The sequence below is a fragment of the Mixophyes fleayi genome, chromosome 7 (genome assembly GCF_038048845.1).
Source record: "Mixophyes fleayi isolate aMixFle1 chromosome 7, aMixFle1.hap1, whole genome shotgun sequence".
Classification (NCBI taxonomy): Eukaryota; Metazoa; Chordata; class Amphibia; order Anura; family Limnodynastidae; genus Mixophyes; species Mixophyes fleayi.
This window is the reverse complement of record NC_134408.1, coordinates 135,051,008-135,061,418: the sequence shown is the minus strand read 5'-3', so window position 1 is coordinate 135,061,418 and position 10,411 is coordinate 135,051,008. Positions and strand designations below refer to the sequence as shown.

Here is a 10,411-nt window from a genome sequence, read left to right as displayed (position 1 = left end):
GTATGCCAGCGCTCACCCAAATATGAATAAGCTGCCAAATGGGGAAAAGGGGAGGTGATCCCTACTCCTCTCCGAATAACCACAAATAAACAGACAACAGTAATTCCCCGGCGCTAAATATGGATTAATAATGCAGAGAACAATGTATGTATCAAAGATAATATGTATTATGATAAACATAAAACATGTACAATGCTTAGACAATAAATACTGTTAAAACAATTTGTAAATATCAAAATATTTGTCTGCAGACACAATATTATTATTATTATCATTATTATTATTAGAGATGGGCGGGTCCGGTTCTCCGAGAACCGAACCCACCCGAACTTTGGGTATCCGAGTACCGAGCTGAGCAGCTCGGTACTCTCCCGCCAATTCCGAATCCAAATCGAGGCCGAACGTCATTGTGACGTCGTCGGATCTCGGGACTCGGTTCTCGCGATACTTCAACTTTATAAATACACGCCTCCACAGCAATCCATCGCCATTTGACAGAGGGAGAGAGCAGGGTGTAGTCATAGGCTAATTAGAGCAGGGACAGAGAAAGAATACAATATTGTTCTTGCAATTGCTCTAACCAAAATCGCTAGTGCAGAGAGGAGGATAGAGGTTTATTATTTTTTCTTCATATTTGGCACTCCCCAGCGCTTTTGGGTTGTCCCCCATAATTGTGCATTAATATTTCTGGCTGTCAAAAGTCATATCTGTCAGCAGTATCTACTCAATAAATGTTAGCACTCCTCAGTGTTTTTGGGGTGTCCTCTCTAATTGTGCATTAATATTTCTGGCTGTCAAAAGTCATATCTGTCAGCAGTATCTACTCAATAATTTTAAGCACTCCTCAGTGTTTTTGGGGTGTCCTCTCTAATTGTGCATTAATATTTCTGGCTGTCAAAAGTCATATCTGTCAGCAGTATCTACTCAATAAATGTTAGCACTCCTCAGTGTTTTTGGGGTGTCCTCTCTAATTGTGCATTAATATTTCTGGCTGTCAAAAGTCATATCTGTCAGCAGTATCTACTCAATAAATTTTAGCACTCCTCAGTGTTTTTGGGGTGTCCTCTCTAATTGTGCATTAATATTTCTGGCTGTCAAAAGTCATATCTGTCAGCAGTATCTACTCAATAAATGTTAGCACTCCTCAGTGTTTTTGGGGTGTCCTCTCTAATTGTGCATTAATATTTCTGGCTGTCAAAAGTCATATCTGTCAGCAGTATCTACTCAATAAATGTTAGCACTCCTCAGTGTTTTTGGGGTGTCCTCTCTAATTGTGCATTAATATTTCTGGCTGTCAAAAGTCATATCTGTCAGCAGTATCTACTCAATAAATTTTAGCACTCCTCAGTGTTTTTGGGGTGTCCTCCCTAATTGTGCATTAATATTTCTGGCTGTCAAAAGTCATATCTGTCAGCAGTATCTACGCAATGGATTCAAAGCAGTCCACATATGATCTAAATGAGCAACCAGGTTCTGTCACCAGTCCTGATGTTAGTGTTCCCAGTACGTCATCTGGCCAAGGCGATGTCAAACAACAGAGTGTTTTCAAATTAGTGCAAAAAACAAAAACCAAAAAAAAATTTACTGTATTGAAGCGAAAACGAAGTGTAACTGAGCAAAAGTTAAGTGACGATAAAAAAAAAATTGCAAGCATGCCATTCTACACACGCAGTGGCAAAGAGAGAATGAGGCCTTCACCTTTGGCTATTAGTGGCAGATCCCAAAAAGTTACCCAGCCTACAATTGGTGCACAACTACTGTTACGCGTCAAAGCCGAGCTGCAAGATAACAGTGAGGCATTACAGGAGAATATTTGCTCTGATTCACAAATGATAACAATCCCTGTGGAGAGTCCATCCAACAGTGGGATGTCTAATCGTGAGCCTTCTGCTGATGTGTGCCTTAATAGCCCGAGTGTAGCCGGTGATACCCAAATTGAGGATGCCACTTTGGAATTAGAAGAGGATGAGGGGGAGATTTGTGTAGGCGACGAGGGCGCTAATGATGATGTTGATGATTATGATGCAGACAGATACCAAATTGCCTTTCTCAATTTCTATTTATATTCTAGATTATATAACGGCTGAATAGTTTTCTATTTTACTCCTAGTGGAGAGAGGATCTGATGCAGACAGATACCAAACTGCCTTTGTCCATTTCAATTTATATTGTACAGTATATAATGGCTGAATTTTTTAGTATTTTATACAAGTGGAGGGGGGCCTAGAGAGACAGAAACCAAACTGGCTTTCTCCATGTCAATTAATATTGTACAGTCTATAATGGCTGAATTTTTTAGTATTTTATACAAGTGGAGGGGGGCCTAGAGAGACAGAAACCAAACTGGCTTTCTCCATGTCAATTAATATTGTACAGTCTATAATGGCTGAATTTTTTAGTATTTTATACAAGTGGAGGGGGGCCTAGAGAGACAGAAACCAAACTGGCTTTCTCCATGTCAATTAATATTGTACAGTCTATAATGGCTGAATTTTTGGGTATTTTATACAAGTGGAGGGGGGCCTTGAGAGACAGAAACCAAACTGGCTTTCTCCATGTCAATTAATATTGTACAGTCTATAATGGCTGAATTTTTTGGTATTTTATACAAGTGGAGGGGGGCCTTGAGAGACAGAAACCAAACTGGCTTTTTCCATTTCTTTACATATTTAACTATAAGTGTAGGGTGTAATATACATTCAAAGACGATGGCTGCCTTGCCAATATGCATAGATGGAGAGGAAGACAATCTGTTTTGTGTGTAGAATAGGCCTACCAACGAAGAATTAAACTGTTTTTTGGGATGATTTATTACCTCAACAATTAGATTACTTGTCTCTAAAACAGTTGGAGCACTAAATTGGGTTAATTTAGGCCCAAAAACATGGATTTTCCCAAAAAATAGCAAAACAAAACCAAACAAAACCAAAACCAAAACCAAAACACGCAATGGAGGTTTTGCAAAACCAAAACCAAAACCAAAACACGACGGTAATCCAGATCCAAAACCGAATCCAAAACCAAAACACGGGGGTCAGTGACCATCTCTAATTATTATTATTATTATTATTATTATTATCTATGACTTATAAGGCGCCACAAAGGGTCCGCAGCGCCGTACATTACATATACAGAAAACAGAACCAAGACACAACACGATACAAAAATATATACAAACACAGGTGACCGGGTAAAGTAAATCAGATTATATTTGACAGATAGTGAAAGGGATGGTGGAAATCAGACAGAAGAAGGCCAAAGCTTAAGAAAACAGGGCTAGGGAAGCCGGCCAAGAGGTACAGAGGGTGATGGAATAGTAGAAGGAGCACACAAGGAAAGAGGGCCCTGCTCATGAGAGCTTACATCCTAAACGGAAGGGGGAGACACAAATAGGGTGGTACTAACTGGAGGAGAGAGTCGGGACAAGGAAGTTAGGAGGCCTGATAGACTTGAATAAAGAAATGAGTCTTAAGGGCACGCTTGAAGCGTTTGAGAGTAAATGCTAACCTGATGGAACGTGGAAGATCGTTCCACAGCTGGGGAGCAGCCCGGGCAAAGTCCTGAAGACGGGAGTGAGAAGAGGTGATCAGTGAAGTAGTGAGGCGGTGGTCACAGGCAGAGTGGAGGGGGCGGGTAGGAGTGTAGGTAGAGATGAGATTGGAGATGTAGGGAGGGGAGGATTGTCTAAGAGCTTTAAAAGTGAGGGTGAGGAGTTTAAATTTAATTTTGTAACAAAAATCAAAGGAATAAATACATGTGAAAAATAAAAAATACAAAAATGAAAAATGAAAAAAGAAAAAAGAAAAAGAAAAGCAAAATCCAAAAACTGAACAGTAAAAAGAAAAATATATAAATGTCCAACACAAAAGAAAAATTATAAATGAAGATAGGCCGGTGAGCTAATGCATAAACATAAATGTATGTGCTAATGTCCTCCAAGCAGAAAAAATACTAACATCCTCCACCCTAATAAGGGTTCCAGATAGAATGAATGAAGGAGAGTAAACTGCCAAAAGAAGTTCACTGCTCAGTGCTGTGCTGAGTATGTTGTCCCATGCAGTGCTTGTCATCTAATACCCCTAATGCATAACTCGATTTCCACATATGTCAATATTACTCACTGAGCCAGTCCACGAAAATGCCAAGCGGCAGCGCTCTCTGCCGTCCGTCCGGTAACACCTGTAGTATCTTCAGGTTCGTTGGCGCATGCGCATATCGAGAATCCGTAGGCCCTTATAGCTGAATAGATGAGAAAACCTCAAAGTCACTCGGCCAAAGACAAATGTAAGTAAAAATGTTAAAAAAGAAGTGCCATCCCTTAGGTCAACGCGTTTCACCCGCGCTCAGGCGGGCTTCCTCAGGACAAGTGAAAGGGCAACATAAAAATATGAACAATATATATATAAGAAAAACGGAAGGACCTGGAGTCCAAACAGCCAGCTATCAGTCAGCATGAGCGTATGTACAAGATATCCAGGACTTGACTGGCTGCATCTGCATAAGAATCATCATCATCACCATTTATCTATAAAGCACAACTGATTCCACAGCGCTGTATAGAGAATTCACTCACATCAGTCCCTGCCCCATTGGAGCTTACAGTCTAAATTCCCTAACACATACACAGACAGACATAGAGAGAGACTAGTGTCAATTTGTTAGCAGCCAATTAACCTACTAGTATGTTTTTGGAGTGTGGGAGGAAACCAAAGCACCCGGAGGAAACCTACGTAAACACGAGGAGAACATACAAACTCCTCACAGATAAGGCCATGGTCGGGAATTGAACTCATGATCCCAGTGCAAGAATGGGCTCTGCACGCCCTTACCACACCCTTGCTGTAGATCGCCTACGTTTGTCTGCACCAGGCCACCCCCGTTCTGCCTTTAAATTCATCGTAAGTGTTTTTTTGCGTTCAATTGCATGAAGTTGCATTCATTGGCGTAAACCCTGTTCTGATGCATGTGCGGGGCGACCTCACGCAGGATATGACACAAAAAAGGACTCATGTTAAGTTTTGTGACATGTATAAAAGGTATGGTCACAAAACTCCTTCAGAGCTTCTAATATTTTACAATATGATGTATATTATATTCAGTATATTTTATTTTACATTTTTGGATCTTCTCTGTATATCATTTTAAACCTGCAAAATCTGAATTTTGATTGCGATAATTTAAGTTACACTATTTCAGTATACAGGCATATATACTAATAATACCGGATACACCTCCTCATTCTCTTCATGAATAGACGTGCCACAATGTAGTGTACACGCCGCAGTGTTATAGGTAAAGTGGAAGATAATGGGCTTGCACATTAATGGGCGCTGAACTAGACACGGGCTCATTTTTCAAATCATGTCATCTCCAAGCTTTGAATAACATGTAATGGCGAGAATGAGTGTGGATTTATCTCAGCCATTATCATTTGCCTCCTCAGCTATATTTGTGTTGACTTGTACAGTCTAAAAAGATGACAGTCTCCCTGCCTGTGAATCAGTCAAAGTGATAATACATAGCGTGCTACACTGTTGGTGACAGGTTCTGTACTCCTGGCTGGCATATGAAAGGAAAGCATCTCTTTCCGTCATTTCAAATGCTATAATCTGACAAGAGTAAAGAATCTGGCAGAAGGGGACATCACAAACCCTGTCTGTTACAATTTTATGAGATAAACCGCAGTTTCTAGGGTGTCTTGTACAGAGAATTAGTGTCATTCAAACTCCTCTGCTTTTTTTTTCCTCTTTTAAGTAACCCTCTTTTTTTAAAGTAGTTGATATAAATGCTTCATTTTTTGTTTCAATTCCCTTATGCTTAGCGTTTTGATGTTGTAATGTAATATTTTCTCAGCTGTGCATTAATTACTGCACGAGTCTTATCAAGCGCATGTGACAGGCATGGGACCAGATGTATAGACCTATGATGTATATTTTATGCTATGTGTATGCAGCACACAGCGCTCACTGGAAATGGCGTGGCTAGTTGTTTACGTTCAAAAAACCTAATGGGCACCTCCTGTTCAAAGATCAGTATGCAGTGGATTAGGAAAGGGATAATATATTGTAGCACAATATTATTATTAACCAAAGTTGCTTAAACTCTCGGAACTGGCAATTGTACTGGATGGTTACTTACCTAGTGCTGTAATGATGCAAATGGTGTCATCAGTCTCTGACCCACCTCAGTGAACACTGATGCAATCAAACAACTGAACACAACCAACCTCTTACTTTCATATCTTTCCTCTGTGGGCAGCACGGTGGCTCGGTGGTTAGCACTTCTGCCTCACAGCACTGGGGTCATGAGTTCAAATCCCAATCATGGTCTTATCTGTGTGGAGTTTGTATGTTCTCCCTGTGTTTGCGTGGGTTTCCCCCGGGTGCTCCGGTGTCCTCCCACAATCCAAAAACATACTGGTAGATTAATTGGCTGCTATTAAATTGACCTTAGTCTCTCTCGGTCTGTGTCTGTGTGTTAGGAAATTTAGACTGTAAGCTCCAATGGGGCAGGGACCAATGTGAGTGTGTTCTCTGTACAGCGCTGCGGAATTAGTGGCGCTATATAAATGATGATGATGATGATTACAAGGTGTGAGAAATAGGCAAGTATGTACGCTAGATTTTATAAAGCACCATCACTTTGCACAGCAATTAGCAACAAGTGTAATTAACAAAATGTGAATAAATATTACATATAAAATTGGTTGCAAAAGTTTGGGCACTCATAGTCAAATTGCATGTTTCACTGAATCTCTTAGAGAAAAAATATGAACACAACTCCTATAGGGTACATACTTAAATATTACATATTTCTGCACATTATAATGCATCATTTTTTTTATTTATTAATACTCAGTTGATTCATTAATAGCTTTTAATTCATTTTTAATTTTAATTAATTGTATTTCATTAAAATAACTCCCTTTTTAAAGTCATAAAACTTGATTGAGTCATGAGGCCTTAAATAAAGCCAGGTGAAGACAATTCCAGAGTTCAAAATTCCCTAGCACACACACGCAGACTAAGGACAATTTTGATAGCAGCCAATTAACCTACTAGTATGTTTTTGGATTGTGGGAGGAAACCCATGCAAACACGGGAAAATTACAATCTATACTATTTTATTGTCAAACATATGTCCTCCACCTGTATATCTTTAAAGTAGGTGTACTGCTTTTGCAATATCTAACCCTGTTAGTAGTCTTGCCCTGCAGACTGTCCGCTGGATACCGAACTCCTCTCATAGAGGCCTGTGGAAAACCACCCCCTTTGTCACAATAGGAATTCAATGAAAAGATCAGCATGATAGATAACAGGGACATATTAGACAATCAGACAGGAGATATAGGATAGAGAGGACCCAGCTTGCGAGATCTTACATTCTAGAGGGAGGGGTCGGTGAGAGACAGTAGGAGCTGTGATTGGTTATCCTTGTTACCCGTGTTCTAATTAGCTAAAAATTTCAGCCGAAGTATTTATCAGAGGTTTGATTATCTGAACTGGAAACAAAGCATTAGTGTATGACCTATAGATTAAGATAAACTAGAATACTTCTGACAAATCCCAATTGTCATTTGTCATGTAGAATATTTGTACTAAATAACAGTCATTGACATTTTTTTTTATATATAAACTACATCCAAAATAAATCAACATAAGAAATGCAGACAGTATCTTTTTCCAAAAATGTATGCATGATGAAATGTAATATATGTTCCACTGCATGACCCTAAACTGCTAACGAAATTAAACACGGCGTACAGATTTACACGTAAATATTCACAAAAATGTAAGCACAGCAAAACAATTTAGCCATGGGCCAACTGTTTTATCATTAACTGTTTCCAATTAATGTATCGGATTGCATTTAGGCACTGTAAATGATATGCTAATTAACACTATGTTCTTTAAGGTATTAACATAAAAATCAATTAGTTAAAAGAGGTGTAAACCATTCTACGCCTGCAAAAGAGGACTGATTGCAGTATAATATGTCACATCTGGTATTAATTTCATATTTAAAAACATGCGTGATCTATTCACATGGGCATCTGTGAGAACAGACAACATAGTACAGTTGCTACAGAAAAGGTTTTCTTTTTCTAATGCTGTTAAATTACTTTTTATTTACTACTTTTATATAGTGCCTACAGCTTTTTACACAGTGCTGTAGACAAAACATTTCCGGCACAGTCGGGTGTGGGGGAGGAGTGATCAAAAAATTGGTGGTCAGTGGACAGCAACAGGCGGCCAATCGCTAGGCTGCCTGTTGCTGTATGGGCTCCCACAGGGCTGTGCGGCAGACAGGAAGTCTTACTTGACTTCCTGTCTATCTGATCTGCGGAGCAACTAGAGGTAAGTGAGCTGGGGGAGAGGGGCCTTGACTATTCTAAGCTATAGAGATGCAGAGAGGTTGGCCTGCCTATTCTAAGCTATAGGGATGCAGAGAGGAGGGGCATGCTTATACTAAGCTATAGGGATGCAGAGATATGAAGGGAGGGGGGCTGCCTATACTAAGCTATAGGCATGGAGGGAGGGGTGTTGCCTATACTAAGCTATAGGTATGGAGGGAGGGGGGCTGCCTATACTAAGCTATAGGGATGGAGAGAGGGGGGCTGCCTATACTAAACTATAGGTGGGGGGTGGGACTGCCTACACTAAATTATAGGGGGGCTGCCTATGCTATACTATAATGTGTGAGGGAATGGGGGGCTGCCTATACTAAGCTATAGGGATGCAGAGAGGGGGGGCCCTGCCTATTCTAAGCTATAGGAATGCAAAGAGGGGGAGCCTGCCTATTCTAAGCTATAGGGATGCAGAGAGGGGGGGCTGCCTATACTAAGCTATAGACATGGAGGGAGGGGGGCTGCCTATACTAAGCTATAGGCATGGTGGGAGGGGGGCTGCCTATACTAAGCTATAGGTATGGAGGGAGGGGGGCTGCCTATACTAAGCTATAGGGATGGAGAGAGGGGGGCTGTCTATACTAAACTATAGGTGGGGGGTGGGGCTGCCTACACTAAATTATAGGGGGGCTGCCTATGCTAAACTATAATGTGTGAGGGAATGGGGGGGCTGTCTTAATAGTACATGGGTGAAAGGTAGGCTATTAATTGAATGGTGGAGTTTAGGTGGGGGGCTAATTATTTACTAAATGCTATTTTATTTGTGGGGTGATAATGGGGCAATTTAATTTATTGGTGGGAAAATTTTATTTATTGGTCGGGCCTATTAAATTAAGATGGGGTGATGGGACCTTTAATTTAATGCTGGGGTGGTTTTGGTCTATTATTCTATGTGGGGCTGAGTTTGGGGAGGATGGTCGTGGGAAATGGTTATATTAAACGTAAATGTTATCAATTTATTGCTGGGGCAGTTTAGAGGAAGGGTATTAGGTTTATTTATTAAATGGGAATGCTATTAATTTAATGTTGGGGTTGGTTGGAGGGAAATAGATCTATTTATCAAATGTGAGTACTAATATTTTAATGTTGGGGCTAGACGGAGTCCTAATTATTAAATGTGGGCGCTATTGATTTAATGCCGGGGATGGTTGGAGTTTTCTAAATTTCATCTACCCATTTTTTTCTCCACTAGGGCCTTCAAGGATCCAGATGAGCAGCAGCTGATCTAAAGAAACCAGCAACCACAGCTGGTGAAAGTGACAAGGCAGGTAGGAGAGAGCCTCCTGGCTGAAGGCATATTGGCTGTAAAGATGCCGTACCACAAGAATCAAAAGAGTCCAGACATGTCAAAAAAACAGGCAGTGAGGGCTCAAAAGCTGAGACGACTCAGCGTGCAGATGTATGACACCAGTGCTAATGGCACAAGGACAGGTAAATATACATGTTCCAGCTACTGTCTATGTTACAGTCTAGGCCAGTGTTGCGCTAGATATTCTGTCTGCCATGATAAAGTGAGTGTTTACCCTAACAAGCTGCTATTTTATATTGTTGCAGACGACAGGCTTGACGACCTGCTCCAGCTGCCAGCGCCACCTCACCAGACCCTCAAGCGCATTCAGAAAACAGAAAAAAAGGGAAAAAACAATTAAAGAAAAAAAAGAAGATAATTCACCTTCATGTTTAGTTTAAGAATTCCATGCACCTGCGTAGTACATGCATTGAAGTATTTCTGTCAGCCTTGCACGTTAGTTAGTGTTAGTTAGTTAGTCCATGCTCATCAATGGTCCCATTGCATAGAAGTTCTATGACTAAACCTTGCACATTAGGATTGTGTTAGTTAATAAATGGTCCCATTCCATGGAAGTGCATTAAAAAATAAAATGATGAGCAGATTTTGGTCTTCTGTGATCTTTTAAGTATTAATGGGGTTAATGCACATGCTAAATGCATAATACATGCAGCAAAAATGGTGCAAAACAAACACATTTAAAAGGGGGCTGCCTA

At 40.4% G+C, this 10,411-nt stretch overlaps 1 long non-coding RNA gene across 1 annotated transcript; it reads left to right on the top strand.

Annotated features, from left to right (window-relative positions):
• The first annotated feature begins 8,345 nt into the window (after positions 1 to 8,345).
• Positions 8,346 to 10,202, top strand: LOC142097076 (uncharacterized). Its single transcript, XR_012678114.1, has 3 exons — positions 8,346 to 8,357; positions 9,600 to 9,838; positions 9,962 to 10,202. It is a non-coding gene; the product is annotated as an uncharacterized LOC142097076 (long non-coding RNA).
• Positions 10,203 to 10,411: the final 209 nt, after the last annotated feature.